Genomic DNA, 19,326 nt, shown 5'->3' on the forward strand with positions numbered 1-19,326 from the left:
GAGTATACATGGACAAAACCACACACCTTAAATAAAGGCTTACAGTGTAAATTAGGGATAAAGGGGTTATCTATCGGAACACTGAGGACAATTAATGCTCTCATCTCTTGGCAGTACTATACAAAATAGAGTGCAATCAAATTGCAGAGGGATCACTTTTAGATCTTAACCACGAGGTTCAAGTGAACCCCCAAATTTATCTGTGTATATTCTAGCAAAATCTGGGGGAACTGACCCAAATTGCAATAATATCTTTTACTCTGTTCACTGACAGAGGTACAGTTGACATCTGAGCTGCACCAAATGGAAGAAGTGTGTCATCTGCAGCCCCTGCCACATCATATGACAAGTGCACGTTCATCAGCTCGGGGAAGTCAGCAAACCCAGAAGAGCTTGGCACTGTTACTCTAATGTAAGACAGCAGGAGAGTGCTAAGAGTTTTCCCCAAAGTTTTGACTCCTTTCTATCCAAGACTGTGGAAAAGCTAAAACAGTTTCACAATCAGAGTGATATTGTAGCTATATTTCAAACACGGTTGTATGAGTCCATAAGTGATAACAACTCCTAAATGCTATTCTGTCTGCTTCTCACAAAGCTGCAGCCCATCTCCTCTGCCCGCTTGCACTGTCTGGATTCTTATATTAGCAACATCACACATTTTCTTCATACAGCTAAACAAACTCTGCAGGAAGTCAAGAGCAAAGGGATTGTAGGATCACACCCTAAATCCCAAGAATGGAGCACAAACATATGCATTTCCCAGAGAAATTAGTTTTCTAAACTGACTTGGAATAAATTACCCAGACCAGGGTCACCTTAGCTGAAGTGAACAATGAAATGTGAAATCTTCTTTCAAAAACGCTGGGCAGAGAGTGAGCAGCGAAGGGTAAAGTAGTATATTTTGTACTGCCTCATGAGAAAAATATATCTAATCTGGGTATCAGTTCAGCCATGGTGAATAATTTAATCATACTTGTAAATGACGTTGTAATAAAAGGTCACCAGATCTGTCAGACCCTCAACTGCTTAGGTAAAATTAGATCTGCTCTACTGATGTTAAAAAAATTGACATGCATAGTTAATCCTATCTTGCCATTAAAACCAAAACAACAAAAATAATGAACTTTGGAAGGAAGGACTAAAAATTCTCCTTGACATAAACAGCGTTAAGAATTATAGATCTTAAATTATCATGATACAGGGGACTAGATCTCAGCCTTCAGACAAGCCATTTTATACTGCTTCAACAATACAAAGCAACTTTAAAATCACCTTTTTTTTTTTTTCTTTTTCCCCAGGTTGTGCTGGCAATTCCCATCATGAGCCACAGAGACATAAGCCAAGTCTAGTGTATAGATAAGGTGAGGTACCACTCAATACCATCAGGTTCAATAACAAAGCCTCTCCCTGGGACTATCAAAATATAGTCTGAAGTAGTCTCAAGTGATTCTTTTACCTGCATGAAGTGCATATTTGGCCCACGCAGTACCAGAATAATCCTGTGGTAAAGAAAGAAGGTCGATATTAGTGCACACCTACCCATCTACTACTCTGCCATTACACTTCAAGCTGTGTTTGTGTTGAATGCTACTGTAGTTGAATAAACCTTTGCCTTGTTTTGTCCTTCATGTTCAGTGGCAAAAGGAAATCAGATCTATCTCTGAGATCTTGGTGTGCATCACGGAGCAGAGATTGCCCAGGGAAGGAGAATTTGTGCACCAGAAATGAAAGCTTTGCTTATTCACATTTGATGGAAATGTTTTCAAATAATGTGGCTTCCTAAAAAGTTTATTTACCAGAGATAATTCTTAATAAAATCTTTGTCATCACTCACAGCTTGTTGTTTACCCATGTGATAAATTGGAGAACTGTATGATAAATGAACGCATCAATTTATCAAGCACCTTTGATCACTTCATCTTTACTTTGACTGGGAATCCATCATCATAAGGCTCACATTCATAATCCAAACGTCTCTGCAGCCAAACTGCAGAAAACAAGTTGGTTCACGAGTAGCAGAATGGACTTGGCCTGATACCTAGGATTTACCCCACATATCCCTATTTGCCAGTGCAGTGATCCCAGTTCTTCCTGGTGTATTTTGTAGAATCAGCCACCAGGTGCCTCAGCATCTCTAGTTCTGTCTCAATTTCTAGTCCCCCCCAAAGTTGTTATACCTGGGTTTCTCTAGAAACCCCTCAGTACCAGCTGGGCAAGAAGCATCCTATACTGTGGTGAGACCAAAGGACACCCAGATTTTGGTTATAATTAAAACTGTTGTAAATTTTGTACCCATTAAAGGAAGATAACACAAGACCCAGTAGATACCAACACCTTTGCATGCGTGTGGGCCTGAGCAGCTGGATTTGAACAGCTACACGCTCTTCAGCATAAATTAGTTCTTTTATTTATTCAGGTTCTTCAGTGTTATTTATTTATTCATTTATATAACTTGTAGAGTTAGAAACACTAACAAAGGTGCTAAGTTTTACAGGAAAGATAACAATTATAATTAACTACTTGTTTTACAAAGCATTTAATTATAATTAACCTCCAAACCACATCTCAAATATTTCTGTACTATACAGAATGCCTGGCCTTTGTGATGCTGGGATAATGGAATGGCTGAAACACATTTGTATTGATCTGCATCACTGCCATCAGTTTTGAGTAAAAGGGTCATGATAAACCCTTGCTGTCTGTGTGCACACACAGAGGTACATGCCAGTAATAATTAGGCATCACCAAGAAGCTCCCTAAGTGAGCCTAGCTGTTTTACCTGATTACACAGAATTTAATACAAGAGCTGCAGTATTTACCGAGACAAAAGTGGTAGAGCTATGTCCTTTTTCCTTGCAGTCTACCCCCTCAAAATCTGTTCCTTAACTTCACTGAACACAAGACAGATACAGAGATGGGTAACTCCTCCCTTTTTACTCATTGAATTATTGGCAAGATAAATTCACGCACAGATGTATTTGGATTCCTCGTCTGACATAATCTTCAGAATTTTAACACCTCTCTGAATTACAATCTGCATGTAATGTGACATGTTGATCTATCACAATTAGCTGAACTGTCTGCTGCTGCAGAAAAAATCTCAAGAAAACACCAAATATACCTAGTGATTAAAAGTATATAGATATAAAAATATATGTAAATATATATATATATGGAGTTTCAAACAATAGTCACGTCTTCAAAATATGTCATCTTTGTCTGTTTTCTGTATTTTTTAGAAAAAGAAATCACACCACCTTAAAGAGTTTTCTTTTTCCAAACTTGTCTGAGCTTCCCTTTTACTTTCAGCTACAAAACAACAGAAAGAAAACAAAGGGGAAGAAAAAGGAAGAGAACCATCTGTCCTCTAACCCCTCAAAGTCCTCTAAATATCTTCAAAAGGAAAGGCTGAGAGGCGAAGCAGAGAATAAAATGAATTAAGGAACCTATTACTTTAAAACCAATTACAGGAAAATGATTTTAGAATCAGTTTTCCATCAGAATAATTTTCTTCCAAAATAATTATATGTTTTTTTAATCAACACTTAAAAAGAACTTATTTCCTCACTATTTGCTTTCTGTGCACAAAACTATTAAAGTGTTGCAAAGATAACAATAAATACAGAAAAGTGTCCATGAATGTGGAGAGAAAAATGCATTGTTTACTTGGCGAGGAAGCTTAAAGTTTGGTCAGCCTACTCAATCGAGATGAAGCTGTCGTTTTTATAAAGCACCCGATTATGTCTCTTTTTCCATTTAAAAAAAATAAATCAAAACTTTTATAAATTGAAGATCTTAAAATTATGTCACATAGAAGTTAAAAAGTCATAATTTAAAGATCACAGAACTCAATGAAAGCTTGAGTAATATGAAGAGGAAAAGAAGATCTATAAGAATGTTTTTAAAATACTCTAGACGTAGAATAAAATACTCCGGATGTACAGTGTTTTAAGCAAGAACTGGGATGATCTCAATTTTATGTAGAGAGGTCTCTGCATATCATGCTACACAGATGACAAAGGCACATGCAACTACTACTGTGAGGAGGCGAGAGATGTAGCAAACTGGAAGGAGAGCGTTGTTTTAGATAAAAAAGAGTTTATGATAAAAAAGAGTTGATAAGATACACAGATTTGTCATGCATGGGCAGGAAGATGACAATGCTAAGTGTGCTGATACTTATTAAAAATATGGTAAGTGCTCTATGAGATGCATTTAGCCAGGCAAAATGAAGAGATTCTCCACTCAGGCAATTTATATTTCCCCTTCCTTATCTCCATTCACTCTTGTTTTCTAGCAGAGGACAACTTTGGTGGTAACTGCTTCAATGGTTTCCCTTGAACTCAAATGGCAGAACACAGAGAGTTGTCCAGCACAAATGCTTACACCCTACATTATTTTTTTGTATATTGTTTGTTGTGTCAAGCAAAACCCTTGAATCCAGTAATCTATATAAATCTATAACAAATCTGTAAAACTGTTACGCTGGATTTTGGTTCATTGTTAAACAAACATCTGAAATTAATTGTGCATCAGAAATATGAAAAAACTTGATTTAGTTACTCTTTGAACAGTACAGGAAATGGTTGTGATCAGTGCCTCTTAATTGTATGTTATTTATAAAGTCTAAAGAAGACTGAATGTGACTAAGTGAAGGACTTCATGAAATTAGATGATAAAATTAGGTGACAGAAAGTTCATGTGCATTTAATAAATTACATTAAACTATATTGTCACTGGTCAAAAACTTTTTTCCTGCAAATTCAAGAATAGTCTAAGATTCCTATAACAGACAAGGAAAATCTCAGCTAACAATTAGTTAGCATTTAAGCTAGACCATCATGTAGTTCTGTGGCCTGAGGTGGAACTAAAGTGCTGTCTTTAGGTCAGTTATACACTATCATTTATTTATTTATATTTATTTCATAACAAGAAGGGCACTTATCCAAAGGTCTAGATATGCCTGCAATTAGTTCCAAGAATGAAAATAAAATTAAATTCAGTTATCTCTGTGACAGCAGCCAATAAACTCTACTCCCTCAACATGTATAGGTTCTTGAACACTTTGAACTCTCAAAGCTTTCAATATTAAGATGATAAAGGCTGAATGTGACACAACTGTTCCTTTTATTTTTAGTGTGTTTGCATTTTTTCCTGGGTCTCCAAGGACACAACCTGATAGATGATGTTTCAAGGAAACAAATACAAGTTTTGTTATTCTCAGCACCTTTTTGCATAATAATGAGACTGGGCAGAGAGAAGGTTATGCTCAAGTATTAGTGCACAAGGTTTGCCTCTAGGCTGCTCTGCAGGAAACCTAAGCCCATAACAATTACCGTGTTTGTTACTGGAAAAATGAGAGAGTAATTAGAATGATGCTCTTAAAGTCACCTGCTCTTTGTAATATATGTTTTCTAATTTAGTTTGGCAAAAGTGGCTTGTAACGGTATGAGTACATGTTAAAGATGAAGCAATTAGGCAACTAAACAAGTGTGATGACAGCTTTTTAGTAAATGGTTTAGCTTTTAATTTTGAAATGGCAGGTCCCACTGAGCACAATATTCTAGAACTGTAATTTTGTAGAATGTGACGATGTGTTGTTGGCAATTAATTAAAATTTTCTCCCCCACCCCCCCCTTTTTTTTTTTGTCCTAAAGAGACAGAGGGCAGTGGTTGCCTGTTTGCAGAGTTCAGCCTGTGTTTAACACCACTGTCTGTAAAACAGTTTGCAACACATCAGCTACAAATTGGAAGCCCTGTTATGCTGTTATCTGAAGTTGCTTTGTGAAGTGGGAGTTTGAAGTCTCCTCCAGCTGACCTGCACCATACTGCTGACATCCCTGGCAAGCTCTCTATAACTCCTCCTGTCAGCTCGTGCTCACCACAGCTATGGAACTTCTTTCCTACTCTCCTCCAGGTAAACAGAAGGCCCCAGAAAAAATTAAAATAAAATAAAATAAAACAAAATAATAAAATAAAATAAAATAAAATAAAATAAAATAAAATAAAATAAAATAAAATAAAATAAAATAAAATAAAATAAAATAAAATAAAATAAAATAAAATAAAATAAAATAAAATAAAATAAAATAAATCTTAACTTGTGGTGGATCTGGTGAACCTCAAGAATTTGAGTGGTTCCATTAAACTTGATGGGGATACTCACTGGTTTCAGGCTACACGAGTAGGCAGAGTCTGTACTGGATCAGGCCCACAATGAGTAGGAGTGAAACAATGGGCCACTATGACATTTCATTAGAAATGTTTAATAAGTATCTGGAGTGTGGGAGGAAACACCTCAAGAATTGAAAAGCCCCCTCCAAAGGAGAGAAATTACCACTGAACTTAGAGAAAAGTAGGGGGGATACTCAGCTAGACACTGGGATAAAATCCAGCTCTTTTCATTTCACTACTCTGATATGTGGACCAGGATGGAGTGAACTACAGAGGAGAAAGACACACCTCAGGAACAACCAGGAAGCTTGTTTGAAAAAAATACCTATCACTCAAACCTGGCTTTTATCACTCAGCTCCATCATCATGCACAGCTGATGGTAAATATATTCACCTCTAATTTTTGCACCACCTAACTGAGCTGAAGTGCTACTGCTGCTCTCACTTGGCTTCCTCAATAAATGCAACAGAGCAAATCTCATAACTGCATTCTGATCTAACCTACTTGACATTATTTCCCATTCTGCTTCTAAAATTCAGATTGATTCAGGTGATCAGAATTGTTGTAAATTATCAAAAATGTCAGTTCTGTACCATCATTTTCAACAATTGCCTGTGATCCCAATTAATAAACTGTGTAGTACAGGAAAATGAGATTTAGACCTAGAAGACAGGCTAATCTATTTCCTACTCTTATCAGGATGGTTGGAAATAATTTATTGCAATGTTAGAAAAGAAAGTTCTACTTTAAATATAATACCAAACCAGTGCATAAAGTACCATACTGCTGCATGGCATTTCTAGCAACAATGCAGTGAATTTCCTTTTTGAAGAACTCCAGTACACACTGTAACATTTCTCCTCTTCATCCCCATTTTACTGCATTAGACTGATATGAATTCATACAGCAAAACACCTAGAATCGCTGACAAACTATTTCATCACCAGTATGAAATATTTAAAAGAATTATTAAACAGCATGTTGTCCAATATTACACCTAGAGTAAGAGAAGAAATAAAACCTTTAAAACACAATAAAATTAATCAGATATTTCTCTCTCCAGGAAAACAAACAAACAAACAAAAAAAAAAACACATTAATTTTGCTTAAGTTATATAGATAAGAAAGCAGAACTGATTCCCAGAAAACTACATTGTTTTACAACTACAAACCAATAAAACTCACACGTGTGAAAAGTTCATCTGCTTTAAAACTAAATTGGAATTGAGTTTGAATTTTTGTTCTTAATATATCCTCTAGGCAATGCTGGAAAATTGTTCTGAAAACATACTGGAAAACTTGTTCAAATTTACCTAGTTTGGTAGACACAATTCAGAAGTAACGCTTAAATATGGAAAAGGTAGCTGGCACTCCTTGCAGCCAAGAACAGAAAAGAAGAAGAAAGGAGGAGATGCAGTATTGTAGAAACTTTCTTTCCTGTGCCTGTGCAGCTTATGTGAGCTGCATCATGTAAAAATACATGCATTGTGCTCCAGTTTCCACAGTGAGAACTATCTTGCAGCTGCTGTATCCATTTTAGATGAAATAACTGAGAAGCAGTGTAGCCCCATTATCTAATACCCAGTACTTGATTTACTCTTTATTGAAGTAGCAGATAGTCATCAAATGTCATGTATCGATCAGCACGTGCATGGATATTTGCACTTATTTAAATGCCTTGCATTTTTTGTTCTGTCTGACACCTATATAGCACTCTAACTAGATCAGTTCACGACAGTTGTTGCTGTAATGTGTGACTGCTACTCTTAACAGGAAAGGAACCAGAAACCCACTGAATCCTTACGCATGATCTCGTTAGAATAAATTGTTCTTGCAGTCTTTGTTCTTCATTTCTGCTGAATAGGTTTATGATCAGAGTTTCCTCTCACTGATAGAAGTGTTTATTCTAAAACCTCTCCTCTCTTCAAAGGAAAACAAATCAAGTAGAAATCAGAACATTCTGAGCTATTGGAATTTGATGTTTTCCGTGATAAAAACAATTGTTGTTCATTGTGGCAGCACATTCCCAAGAACAATTTTAAAGAAACTGCCTAACTCTCCCTCTCTCTCTCTTTTTTTTTTTTTTTTTTTTTTTTCTCTTAGAGTGCTGTGAATTACTTGTAGCTAGTGCAGGAGGTCTGGCTGCAAAAAGCAGCTGAATAAGAAAAATATACATTCAATCCACGGACCTGAAATGTCACAACACAAGTTTGGAATTAGAGGATAGAATCTTCCTTCAGGATAGATTGAAGAAAAATCTCCTATTGATCCTTGATTTGTCCCAGGTTCAAATTTGTGGAGACCTAGGCTCACTTAGAGCTCCTGGAGCAGCCATTTGGGCACACAACCACCCACGCAGCACGCTTTACCTGCAGGGCTGGGCCAGAGAGCAGCTCAGAGAACAGCTTTGCACGAATTATGGTAATTCTTCCACCTGGGTTAAAACTTTAAGGTGAAAAAGGCTTCCAGAGGTTAAGCCAGACATTTGCAGAAGGGAGTTTGAGCAAATTCATATTATGTTGCAACAATTTAGGGATGCTTACCAGCTCTGTGGCTGCTCTTCAGCAGGTAGGTCTGTAACAAACTGGGGGACAGTGAATTCTTAACACACTTCAGCTCTTTTGCAAGTGAAAATATAGCTTTGGCCAAACAAAGCTAGTATGGGAAAAAAGGAGCTGAAAATGATCAAGTTTATCATGTTTTGTTGTTGTTGTCTTTAAATTTTTTTCCCCTTAAGAAAACCTTGAAAAAAAAAATTAACAGTAGTGTATCAGCATTCAGAGTATGTTATACTCTATACATACAGTTTTGTTATACACATATATACAATTGTATGTTATACAACTGCTCTGTTGGCAGAACAGTATCCATACAGCAAAACCCAGTGGGGTAAATTTGTTTGTACAAATAATCCTGCTCATGCCCATGAGGCATGGGATTGCTCTTACTACAGCAATTACTTTTGCTTTCCAAGTGGGGAATCTGGAAACTGAAGAACACCGTTAGTGATGAGCTGCAGCAGAAACAGAGGCACCCAGACAGAGCAATGCAGCTGAAACAGGTTAATCTGAAACTCTTTTTCCTTCTACCATCTCCTCCTTGCTCCACGTTGCACTTGTAAACTTCAAGTAAAAGTGTAACAACATCTCCAATGGAAAAATGCTGTCTTGTCTGCATAGCCTATATAGGCTCAAACATCATTTCAATCCAGATATTGAAAAATGCAAATACCCAGTGAAAAAAAGCAGCACATAGGCATGTAATTAAATGTGGCATTTTTCTGCAAAAGGGAGAAAGACCAAATAGAGATTGTAGTGTAACTTTAGCAAAATTATTTTTGTCACCCTTCATAAAGTTATTCTAACATAATATGCAGTTCCTTAGTAATGTTACAGGTTTAAAAAATAAGTAATCTATGTGGAAATAAAAATTTTAGCACGTAGGAGCATGACACCTTTTGGATCTGTTAACAAACAAACAAACAAACAAAAAACACTTGTATTTTTGTTGTATTTTCCTGCAATTTAGCATCACTATCTCAATAGCAAATTTCCATGGGCCAAAAGCTTCGTCAGGCTTTCATAAAGTGCTGAAAGGTTTATCTGACCTCTTATTAACCTATTTTCGTGGCCTCTCTGCCTCCTTACAGAGGTCTCATGGGAAAAAGCAGTTGCAAGAAATATTCAAAATACAGTTAGGCAACTAAAGGCTGTTGCTCAAAACAATTAACAGAAGAAATGGTACAGCACTCTGACTTGAAAAACAGGCAATTAATAAAAGTCCATTTGGGAAATGTTTACCAAGTTAAAAGCTCATGCTTGAACAGACAATAAATGTAAGTCAACGTTTCTTTTAGTCTTTCATAGACTTATTATGGATAACAAGTTAGGACTATGGTCCTCTGGCCACTGATGCCTTGACAAAGTTTTGATCCCTTAACTGCTGCAGTCAGTGGAGGCTTTTTGCATCTATTTCTGTACATAGAGCTCCAACATTGTCTGCCTATTAATGCAATGTATTTGTTGTGCCATGTCCTGTCCCCCCCATGCTATATGCTTTATGTTTCAGCTACAATCTGCCAAAGCTATGCTTTAAACATGAAACCTATCCTTTAATAAAACTTCATGACTTGGGCATTCTTAAATTCAGAAGCTTTGGTTTTGTACAAAAATAAATTGTTTTTAAGGAATTTTGTTCCCCTCAAGTATTTCACGGGTCTCTCAGGAACATCTCTGAAATCCATTAATGCTGTGATAAAACAGGGTCCTTAGAGAGTTGTTTATGCAGTTACCAAAAGAAGAGGCCTGTGAGACCCAAACTGCAATTCAGAATATTTGAAAAATTCACAACTTTTTATCAGAAAATTAGGTTAAGCCTGAAACAAGAATCTTCTGGTGACTTTTAAAATTGGATTCTCGCTCTACTGTTCCCTCAAGGACCAGTGATGCCACCCTCATTCAGGTCTTTTTCTATGTCCAATTTCATTCTGGGTGCTACCCAGAGAGGATACAGTAGAGCAGAGCACCACACAACTCCAAGCTCTGAGTATCCTCTCAGAAGTATTTTCCTGATGGCTTTGCTCAGTCTACCACATCTCAAGCTGTGAAGAAGTCTGATGTTTTGTATTTTAATATCATTTGTGTGAAGAAGCTACATTTTATTCTGGACCCCCATAGTCTCTTGCCAGAAAATCAATGTCTAGAGAAAGAAAACCCATGATATTTCAGAGGTATTTTTGCTGACGTGGTTGGAAGAAGAAACATTGCTAAGGACACCAAATGCTCAGGAAACTTCTTGGGCACTTGAATACCTATACAAAATATTCAGAAATTCATGGAAGCTCAGTCTATTTACCCCTTACATACTATAGGACATACAGTGGTTACCACTAGGGAAAGACTTACCTTAAAAACATGCAAAATGAAATATATGATCTACAATGCATATTGCTCAAACTGCAATGCTCACAACATGCAAGTACAGAGATTACCACTGTTCCTGAAAGGATTAATTGTACAAATAGATAATATGAACTTAAAATACAAAAAGAACACAAAAGATGCAAATCAATGAGATTAAGAACATTAGTTAGTTGCTGGTTGCCAGGAGGTAGGAAAATATTCTCTGAAGGAAATTTTTTTTTTTTTTTTCCATCAGAGTTCTTGCTTCTCTCTCTGAAATATTATCATTGGCCTCTATTGAATAGAAAATCTTGAATTAAATGAGTGCCTGGTGGGATACAGGATTTATCATCATCATACCTGTGCATATGTTTGACCAGGGGATACTGGAAGCTGAAAATCATCCACTTAAAAGGGAGCCCCTACTGCATGCATTCTGAATGCAGTGTAATTAATACCATCTATGTTTCAGGTTAGGCTTTCTCACTTTTGTCTATTGTCTATGAATACCCTCCAGATTGTCTAATGGAAAAGCTAATCCAAGGATGGATGCTTGCTTCTAAATAAATCTAGATGCTAACCTTCTAATACTACCATGACTCAGTGAGGATACAGCTTGTTACAATATTTGTTATTTAAAAGACTACTAGGACTTAAAAAAAAATGTAACTTTTGTTGTGTTTGATGTAAAAAAAAATCACAAACAAATCCCGCTGAGCCTGTTTTGCAAACATGTTGAATTTATGAGGATGAAAGGCAAGTCAGAAAAAGGTCATGCCTATTAATTTCAATCCTTGTGCCAAACCAGCATATTCTATACACACTTAGTAAGATTTGTGACATTTGGCTGAATACATTTGTATTCCTTTAATGCTATTAATAGTATCTATGCTCTACATTGCTAAGTATATTTCAAATAGTGTCCTTTGCAATTCTGATATACTTCAGTTAAATGCAAGCATGATACTATAGGCCTATAATTATTTCCATCACATTAGCTCCTTCTCACTTGCTGAAATCCTTTATGCTTTGAAAGGTCTGTTAATGGGTTTGGACATTTTTGCACTTTCTACTGTGAATTTTTACCTTGACATTGTTATATTCTGGCAATGTCATGATGTTTGGCAGTGCACAATTAGAACTGAATAGGGCAGAATCAGGAAGAGTAGGACTTCCCCATCCCATTAGTACTGCTCTTTGTGGCTCATATATCCCAGCCACACGACGGAAAGATGCCGCTCTTATCACACTGAGATCCTTCTTCACATCATGTATATATTCAGCCTCCAAATGAAAAACTTTTTCTTTTTGTAAAGGAAGAAAAAAATGTCTTCTTTCATCTTTGAATAAAACCAAGTCCCTTCTAAGCTTCTCTGTGAATACAAAAAGAAGAGAAAGCCCAGCACAGGACAGTCTTGTGTTAGCATGCTCATCTAAAGAGTCTGGAAATGAAAGTTCAATTTTCATCTCATTTTATCAGTCACAAATAGTGGTGAATGTCTGGCCACCAAACACAGAATATTTTTCCTCTGCATTTTCTCACCAGTTTTGGCAAAAAAAAATCAGTCCTGGATCTAAGATAATTTGTTACACTGAGATAAAGGGAATTTCATGTTTGTGGCAGCGTGAAAGTGTGGAAGAAGCAAGCAAGAGAAGGTACATGTGAGACAAGCATGGGGACTAGTTACATATTAGTAGGATAGTCCCAAACCTAAAAAGTAACAGAGTTTGGCAAATATCTTCAGGTCTTATCATCAAGTTGTGATTAGCGAAGGCAACAGAACTAGTCCATGCTGGCAATGGAATAAAGAATGTGGGGCTGTGAGAAGCATAAACTTTACAGGGGCTGCATAGCAGCTGTGTGTCATGAAAGGCTCTTTGATGGCCATTGCATATAGCAACGCAGAGATGTATCACCTCACTTCAACTGACAAGTTCAGTGCCGATGAAGTAAGTGCTGGTTGCTCAGCAGAAAGGGAAGAGTTTGTATTACAGGATGGGAGGCAGTGCCTACAGTCAGGTTACGAAGGAATTCAAAGGTAAGATTAAAATGTAATTAAGAAAGGTTGTACAACACTAATCTTCTAAGTGGGCACAGATGAGTCAGTTTTCATCAGTCTTGTTTACACAACATGTGAAATGTTGATGAGGACACTTTTTCTACTTTGCTTGCATCAGTATTTAATATTGAAGACTATATTAGTAAATGAAGGTGAAATAAGAGCTTATACAGTAGCTGATGGGACTGTATATCAATGCTTCAAACAACACACACAATTTAATGGATGTTTTGTGACTAGGGACCTTAATCATTAGCATGGGAAGGAGGAGTTGAATGAAGTACTAAGATGAAATTTTGAACAGTAATTGCAAAACTCCCTAACATAATTGTATCAACAGCAATCTTCTGTTCTATCTTAATTTACTAAACACCAGGACCACATTCATTAATTAGGAACCTACTAACAGTACAATCAGAGAGCAATTTTACTTGTGTGAGTACATCTACTGATGTCAAAGTCATGTTTCCGTATTTGCAGAATTGGATATTAGATGCAGTATACCAATCTGGGTAAAACCACCCTAGTCCTATAAAAACAAATTCCCTATCAGAGTCCTGAAGACAGCCTCCTAAGCTCAAAAATAGCTTAGTTCTCCTGAAGAAAAATCATACACATCCTTTCATCATATCCAGTACAGTTTATGTCAGAATCTCATTTTATATTGAATTTTTCAGAATCAGATTGCAACCATTTATTGTTCCCAGTTCAGGTCTGGAGGCAGTGATAAGAAATTGATAAGGCTGTAACTGGCTTGAATCTACATTACAAATCAAAAGTGATTATGAATTAATCATTAATATGCTCCTTATAGCTTTACTGATTGGTACAAGTGGAAGTGCTTCTCCCATAAGTGAATCTTCATTCAAAACGATCAGTTCTCACAGATGTGACTTCTCTATGATCCCGCAAACAGGTCATCCCTTCCTCATGAGATGCAAGCAGATTAATTAATGACACAAAGGTCTACCCAATGGTGAATGCATTTACATGTACTTTTCAGGTCTTATAAAGTAAACAAATATACAGGAAGGTATAATCTAATAGCTCATTTGCAAATGAATAAATCTGCTTCTGGTGTCTCATCAAGAAAAGCAGGCATGTGCCCTAAACATAGTTGTTGAGACTGATGATGATTAGGAACTACAGCTGGGGTCAAATTTCCGAGAGGAAAAGCTCTCTCATCGAATATACTGTGTGTGTAGCTACTGGTGCACGTGCTTTGATTTGTGCCTCTAGTTCATTTTCTGGTGATGTTTTGTGACTGCAAGTTGTCCTCCTGGAAGAGAACTCCCATTCTGCAATACAAAGAACTGAAAACGTATCCTCAGTTACACTGTCATGCCCTCTGTGATATGTACCTTTTTAACAGCATGCCTCAGGTTTTATTAGCAATAGTATTTGACACCGTTGTGAATACATAAATTCTAGAACCAAGCCTGTGAAGAATATTAGATATGAAATACAGGTAACTCTTTCCAACCCCAGCCTTTGTGCAAAGATTACTTCTCATGAAGTGATCCTCCATCCTGAGTTCTTAGACCAGCTACATCACTGTTAACAAATCAATGCACAGAAGAGGAACAGAACATATATTTTTGTGGCATAGAGATCTTGGCTACATGAGTGAGGTCTGATGCAGGACTCAGGTGTCACAGTGCCAGCTTGGGGGTTTTATTCAAGGCCTCTGTGCCTTTTTTTTTACCCAAATGAAGAATTAGCATTTTCATTAAGACAGTCTTTTTGATTAAATCACTGATCCTGTAATACAGGATTTATGATGAAGAATCTTCTGTAATAGAACTACTTCAATAGATTGTGTTTCACTGGAAAATAATTTTTAACGTGGAAAAGGTCATTTTAATTACATTTATTTCAAGTTTTCTCCAGAGTATTTTATGCCTCTTGGTCTTTTTAATGCAAGGGTGGTTGTTTCTTTTTTTCCTCCCAATTTCTTTTGTTTGTTTTTTGATATTTGCTACCATCATTTTTGCTCAATAGCGACTGAGAAGAACAAGGCAGACTAAAGCTATACTGAAAAAATGCAACATTCTTCATTCAGGTAAAAACAGCAATGAAGCCAGGGAATCTGATTTTTATTTGGTTTAGTAGTAGACATCTGGCAAACCTAACAATTTGATTTTGTTCAATTAAATTGCTTTGACTTATTAACTACAGTTATTCTAACTCAACCTTATTCTGTTCAACTTTGTGACCAAAATGAATACCCCCCCACACTTTTTTTAAGCTTGTTTTTGTAAAGAAATCATTTATTTTAATCATCGCAATGTAGGTGTATATACATGCTCTCTTTGTAACTTCCAAAAACATGTTGCACCAAATTTATACCCTGTTCCATTTGACAGATGTTAGTAAATTCATTGAGATTTCATCAAAGTAGGTAGAGAAGAACGATTGAGTTAACAGAGACAACAACAAGATGCTATGCTTAAGACACATCAGCACACCTACCCAGGAGAATGGCCTCGAGGAGCATCCACAGGAAACCAGGCTTCACCAGTGCTGGAGCTCATGCTTTTGTCCCTCCAGGACTGGCATAGGGCTGTCACTAGAGCATGGAGTCCAGTGGATGGATGAATAATTCCACCTTGATCAGTCTAACCAACAAGAGGATTAAGATGCAGGGAGCCATCACTCATCTGAAGATACGAATGCTTCAAAACTGCAAGGGAAGGAACCAGAGAGCAGCAGCCCTTCACGAAGAGTGCTCTGCATAGCCCACCCACCCTGGAGTTAGCCTGCAGATTTCCAGTGCAAGCTCTGAGCAGAGGAAAATAAAGAAACATAAGGGGAAAGCTACCAAATGATTTAACTAGATACCATTTCCAAAAGAGAATTAGAAGCTTAATTTGCCCTGGACATCCAGGAAGATATATAACCCCATGCACATATTTTTAGTTCTCAGAAACATATGAAACCATTATGGGTTTCTAAACCACTACAATATAAAAAAAAATAATAAATATATTTCTGCCTGCTCAACCTCTCCCCCCCTTCAGACCCAAATGCATGTATGAGAATGACTGACAAGTGTTCAAGTCAGCTAGGAATATCCAAATTAACAGTTATCTACTCAGCACCTCTAATTTACTACTTCATTAGAAATGATGGTAATTTGATACACAATAATCCCGAGAATAGCTTGCTCAAAATCCCCTGAGAAAACCTGGGAGAGACAGTTCTGTCAGGTAAATTAAATACCAGGGAGTAAGGGGATGTTATTTTACCTACTGCAAATCAATCATCGGTGCTGTTTAAAAGGTCATTTGTATGTAAGTGGAAAATTTTTAATGTCCCTGTTTAAAGGCACTAACTGTTATATGCAGAGGCATAAATCCATAGAACTCTTGAATACTAGAAAAAATGCTCAGAGGCTTGTCTGTAAGGACCAATTACCTGCTGATTCATGAAATTTTGTGAATTATTAAAGAAAATAAAAGATTGATGGGATCTATTTTCACCCATTTGAATTGGCAATAAAAGTATACAGTTTCCCTTTCCAGGAATATTTCAGAACTGTGAAGTTTCTGAAGTGATTTTGCTCTGAAGAGAGGTATGCCTGGATGAGCATTGTTTACTCACTGTAATATGGCTTAATTATAGAAATATGAAGATCAAGATCAAATGTTATTTACCATGAATAAAATAATACTATAGAGTAAAAAAAAAAAAAAAAAGATACTCTACTGCTTTTAATTTTAATTGTACAGTAAAAGATGAATAATTACAAAGCACAAACTTTGACCACAACTGTGACATGAGGAAGCTACAAACAAACTTTTAGCCTGCATACTGAACATGCACCAGTACAAATTTCTTGAAGTGTATTTTCTTTCTCATGGAGTGACCTGAACTTGTTAGCAATATCTTGTTAGTATGATAGACAGCAAATTCCTTCAAGACCAAATGGGGACAAGTCATGTAAAGCCATGAATTTCCATCTGTATTTGAATACATTGTACATATTCACATACTAATGGTATTTTTAAAACTGCCTGAACACAGAATTGCTACGTTTTTCAACTCAGAAATATATGGACCTGTGTGTCTGGGTTGGCGGCTCTTCCACTGAGATTTTCGGTTTTCAAAATCTTTGAAGGAAAAATGCAAATACTTACATTTTAATAAAGTATGAAAAACTGTAGTTCAAGATGCCTAGAGGGAAGATCTTACCACTTCACACAGAGTAACCAGCTAGCTAATCTGCTTGTCTTTCTCCTTGAAGATAAAAGAACCAGTACTTTCACCTCCCTGTTAAAACCATTACTAAAACTTGAAGCCATTACTAAAAGTTCTGGTAACTTACATAAAAGAAGATGGTTCACAGTATTTGCAATAACTATCATTACTCATTAATATCTACACAGTACTCCAAGAACTTTGATACTTTTCTTCCTATTGAACTTATTTAAAAACTTTAAATACTTTCTTGAGATCAGCTAAATGTCCTTTCTATAGCAACTGCTTTTTTAAATATATGTTATTATTATTAAAATTCACTCCTATCTTGTCTCATCTTCTCCCTGAATTAGATCCCACCTTTTTATGTTTTACTGTGATCTGGATTTTCCATTCCATAGTTTTGATTTATTTTGTAAAACAAGCAAAAAGATCTTTTAACAGCATCTCAGTTTTCCTTTTGATTAATTTCCCTGTTCTTTCCTGCAGATTATTCCTATTCAACAAAAGGAGACAACAAAGTCGTCATTACGGTAACTCAAAAGAGCTTTGTCTTCATGAAGGTAAAACCAATACTTGCTTTGTTGCTATAGTGAAAATTATCATAGCTAATAAACTTGTCCTTAAAGAAGAATTTTTAGTTTTATTATTTTTGCTACCCAGGATGAAGTGAGCTTTTGACACCAGGACCCTCACAACAACCTTTCCTTATTAAAGAATGAATTGACAGAAAAGAAGGAAGGAAGGGTCTCTCTATAAATCCAAGCATTACATTTCACAGAGCTATCCTTTATGAAATATTTTAATGTCTCACTGTTTTTTATATAAAGAAGAGGAACCAAACTTTCTCCTTTATTGTACTCTCCTAATACCATGCAAAATAATCAAAATACACAAAGACATGCCGTTTTTGCACCGTAAAAGTGCCATTTAATGCATATATTTCCTTGCTACCTCCTTACTTCATTGAGTGCCAGAACAAGGAGTCTCTGTTGTGTCTGATTTCAGAGATTGCTTCAAGCTTCTTTTTCAGAGAATTATACTATTTTGGACTGTTAGCATTATTGTGAGCATAAAGCCTTATAATAAAGGCTGCTTAACCATCTATTTCAACAGATACAATGATACTGTAAATCAGACGACAAGATGTGAAACAGATTGAAACTTGAGATTGAAACTCAACACTTGATCCTACCATTTTAGCACTTGGCAAGGCATATATTCTATCTGTTTTTCTGCAGGAGAAAATTGGAAAGATGCTGAACAATGTGAAGCCATTTAGCTTGATCTGAACACTTCAGAAACAGTGGGGCCAAAGAAACTCAACTCTGACCATGAAACAAGAAAGCACTGATATACTTTCAGTTAATGGAAAAGTTGGAAATAACTGCTTGTAGATATGTTGTTTAATGCAGTGTTCTTTGAATTTATTTTTAATGGGCATATGAATTAAGAAATACCTTCCAAATCCCATTAAGATTATTATAAATGCAATTTTATTTTGTTTTACATTACATCTATGATTACTTTGCACAGATTCTCTGAACAGATGAGCGCAGAAACTCAGCTGGTATGGGAAGCTACCAGTTTCATGGCAATTCTGCTCTACCCTTTCTCTTTTTCTTCTAAGCAATGATACTGAGTTTAGAAGGAAGAGGGCAAGGGCTTTTTTGGCACTGTGGTGTTGTCAACACTATCACACTCAGGCTTCTTTGAATTAGATATTTCTTTTTCTCTCCTGCTTTAATATGCAAGATACTTCCTATCTAAAAACTACATATAAGGGCAAATATTAAAATAGATTTTACTCCTTACATTTAATTTCAGTCTCAATGTGGTAACATAATCATGACATTTCAGTAACAACAGCAAAAGGACTAATGAGCTGTCTCTTAATTTTCTACTTCTTTATTCTTCTGTATTTTAAAATGTCTTCATATATGTAATTTTCTTTTGTCTTGGACACAAGAATTGGCAAAGCAGCATTTGA

General features: G+C 36.2%; 1 long non-coding RNA gene across 1 annotated transcript in view; it reads right to left on the minus strand.

Moving 5' to 3' along the window:
- Positions 1-298: 298 nt before the first annotated feature.
- The window catches only part of LOC136786496 (uncharacterized), a 94,728-nt gene continuing 75,700 nt past the window's right edge, over positions 299-19,326 (minus strand). The window contains exon 3 of the long non-coding RNA XR_010825345.1: positions 299-1,499. This is a non-coding gene — a long non-coding RNA (uncharacterized lncRNA). The remainder of the gene's footprint in view (positions 1,500-19,326) is intronic.

The sequence above is a fragment of the Anser cygnoides genome, chromosome 16, assembly GCF_040182565.1.
Source record: "Anser cygnoides isolate HZ-2024a breed goose chromosome 16, Taihu_goose_T2T_genome, whole genome shotgun sequence".
Classification (NCBI taxonomy): domain Eukaryota; kingdom Metazoa; phylum Chordata; class Aves; order Anseriformes; family Anatidae; genus Anser; species Anser cygnoides.